The sequence below is a fragment of the Castor canadensis genome, chromosome 4 (genome assembly GCF_047511655.1).
Source record: "Castor canadensis chromosome 4, mCasCan1.hap1v2, whole genome shotgun sequence".
In the NCBI taxonomy this organism is placed as follows: Eukaryota; Metazoa; Chordata; class Mammalia; order Rodentia; family Castoridae; genus Castor; species Castor canadensis.
In genome coordinates, this window is record NC_133389.1 from 47,984,750 (window position 1) to 47,988,295 (window position 3,546).

Sequence of the window (3,546 nt, forward strand, 5' to 3'; positions counted from 1 at the left end):
ACTAAAGAAATGCGACAAGGAGTTATGCCTGATAAGCCAATAAGGATAAACTGACATCATTGAGAATATTTATTTTATGCAAAATAAGGTGGAAAAAGAAGAAAAAACAAAACAAAGTACAGATGCACAAGTGAAAAGATAAAATTAAACTGAATCATATTACTAATCACATTAAATGCAAATGGCCTAACACCTCAATTAAGAGAAAAAGATTGGGAAATTAAATTAAAATGTCATACTCAACTGTATGCTGCCTGTAAGAATCTCACTTGCTAAGCCAGGCATGGTGGCTCATGCCTGAAATCTCAGAAGTAAGAAGACTGAGGAAGAGCTACATGGTAAGACCGTGTCTAAAAGAAAGATGATCCCACTTTCAATTTAAAAAGAAAAAAAGGTTTAAAAGTGAGCCAGTGGCTTACACCTGTAATCCTAGCTACTCAGGAAACAGAGGTCAGGAGGACCGCAGTTTGAAGCCAGTCTGTACAAATAGTTTGCAAGACCCTATTTTGAAAAGCCAATCACAAAAAAGTCTGGTGGAGTGGCTCACGGTGTAGTAAAAGCATTCAAGAAGAAATTCCATATTAACACTTATCAGTGGATAAGTGCCTGCTATATTAATATCGGGCAAAGTAGACTTCAGAGCAAAAAATATTACCAGGAGCAAAAAAGATCATTTCATATTTGTGAATTCAAGAGGATATACTTCCTACCATTTTTTAAAACATATAATAACAGAGCAGAAGAATACAGGAACTAAAAATTGTGAAAATTTCAGGGAGATGTAAGCAAATTCCAGCTAGAGAGTTTAGCCCTGCTATGTCGAGAATTAACAGAAGCTGGGCATGGTGGCTCACAGCTGCAATCCCAGCCCTCAGGAAGCTGAGGCAGGAGGATCAAGAATTCAAGGCCAGCTACATAGCAAGGCTGTGTCTAAGACCACACCATCACTTAAACACACTCAATTTTTTAAAAAAATTGAATTAAAAATAAACTCCCAAATATTTGAAGACTAAATAATATACTTCTAAATAACCCATGTGATTAATGAAGAAATCAAAAGGGCAAATAGAAAGTATTTTAATTCAATGAAAATGAAAATACAATATATCCAAATGCATGAGATTCTGTGAAACACAACTTTTGGGAGATTTATAGCACTAAACATCCATAAAAAGAAAATTTTCAAACCAATGGCCCCATTCTTCTACTTTAAGAAACTAGCAGGTTCCCAGTAGTGCCAAGTGCCAGTGACTCACACATGTAATCCTAGCTACTCAGGAGGCAGCAATCAGAAGGATCAAGGTTTGAAGCCAGCCCAGGCAAACAGTTCATGAGACCCTATCTTGAAAAAAACCCAACACAAAAAAGGGCTGGTGGAATGGCTCAAGGTGTAGGCTCTGAGTTCAAACCCCAGTATTGCAAAAAAGAAAGGAAGGAAGGAAGGAAGAAACTAACAAAAGAAGAGAAAAGGAAACCCAAATTAACAAAGGTCAGAATGGAAATCAATGCAATAGAAAAATTAAAATAATGTATCAAAGTTGGCTGTTTGAGAAAATCAGTGACATTGATAAACCTTCATCCAAGCTGATCAGGGGGAAAAAAGCAAGAGGTCATAGATAGTCTATGGCAGGAATGAGACAGATGATAAAGTAATGAAGGAGTACAAATGATAACCCAGTCTAGACCAACTATGGAGCCCAAACCAATGCAGACTTCTGGGCATTCAGAAAGGCACACCAGACTGACAACAAAGTTTTCTTGGGTCATCTAACAAGTTACATGACCTCAAAATGTACACATTTTCAACCCAAATATTTCCCAGCAACCCATTTATAAACCATCTTTTATTTTGTTATCCTCTAGATGTATCTATAATACAAATTTTAAAACAAAGCATTGCTTTTTTTATGCGAAAAATTATCTGACTTTTCAACATTAAAATATTTTTTAAAAATAGATTCTTATATTCTATACTTCCTTCCAAAGAAAAGTATTTCCAAAAAAAAACCAAGTAATTATGGCGTGTATTTCAAAGATGCTTTCTGCCTTGCAACATGCTTGAGTCCTGTCTATGCTGGAGATTTAGGTTGGGCTCCCGTTGATAAGCACTGGGATATAACCATAGGGCTAATCAGAGCAATGGAATGGTGCAGAGAAAAAGAAACTCAAACAGGCTGATCTCTCCCTTGGCCTCTCCAGTCTGAAACTCAGCTGATAAATGAATTTATCTACCACACAAAATAGCCTTCAATTCTTTCTCTAGCCTGCTGGCTTTCCACTGCTAGGAGAAGAAAAGAGATAATATGGTTTGCCTTAACCTGCCCACTAACACTGGGGCCTCCCACAGTTGACATGACAGTACAAGAAAAGTAGTCCTGAAATTTGCCTTTATTTCAGGGTCAACAACTTTCCCCCCAATTTTCATTTGAAAATATTCAAATGTACAGAAACTTGAAGCATCAGTACCAGTAATGCCATGTACCCTCCACTTGTATTAATCAGTTGTTAACATCTTGCCACATTTGCTCTTTCCTTTGTCTATGTCTATTACTTTGGCTGAAGAATTGAAAAGTAAGTTGTGACCATCATGAAAATTTAATCCTAAATTATTGCTTTCTTTTGGTTTTGCAGTACTTGGGATTGAACTCAGGGTCTCATGCTTGCTAGGCAAGTGCTCTACCAGTTGAGCCACACTCCCAATTCTAGTTTGTTTTTCAGATAGGGTCTTGCACTTTTGCTTGGGCTAGCCTTGGACATCAATCCTTCTGCTTCTGGACCCAATGAAAGATGACATGGCCTTTAGTTGTCAGGTTGGCAAGCACTTCCCCAGCCCATGTCTCCCCATTCACAATACAGATCAGGCTCAGGGCCTAAACTGAGGTGTTATGGGATAGGCTTACTTTGCCTCCTCTTTCTATACTGTCAATATAAGAACACAGCCTGTGGTAAACACCAGGAGACCTGTCAAGCCTCCCACACTAAATGTGTTTCTGAAATGAAACTTCCATCCATTAATAAATCTCAGATAAATGAAAACTTGATTCTGCATTTAACCCCAAAGTAACAACTCTTGAAGTAAAGCCCTGAGTACACTATTCCAAAAGGTGAGAGCAGCTTCTTCATTAGCTCATCCTTTGGAATACAGGACATAACTCGTTTAGAAATGGGGCAAGGCATGAAGTCAGGAAAACCATTGTCTTTCAGTCACTGCATCCAACATTTCCCTCACAAACGATGCTGCCATTTGCTAAGTGACATGGGAATACCAGATGCTCTCAACTTCTCATCAGCTGCATAGTCACAGACACTGTTTTCAGGGGAACATGACACCCTGACATCCTCAGAACCACAGACATTTAGAGCCTGATGTCTGTAAAGGCAGCTGATGTCCTTCCTGGGGAAATAACAACCTCCACAGCATCCCTGCCATGGTCTTCCATCTTCTCATTCAATGCACTGATCAGGCATTACCTGAGAGTTCTTAAGATTGGAAAGCAGAGAATGCCTGGGTTCCATTCCCAGCTCTGCCTCTCATGAGCTAAGTGA

The 3,546-nt window shown here is 38.8% G+C and overlaps 1 non-coding gene across 1 annotated transcript; it reads right to left on the reverse strand.

The window, feature by feature from the left end:
- Window positions 1–2,831: 2,831 nt before the first annotated feature.
- LOC141422942 (small nucleolar RNA SNORA51) lies at window positions 2,832–2,962 on the reverse strand. The gene has a single exon (XR_012447633.1). It is a non-coding gene; the product is annotated as a small nucleolar RNA SNORA51 (small nucleolar RNA).
- Between the last annotated feature and the right edge of the window lie 584 nt (window positions 2,963–3,546).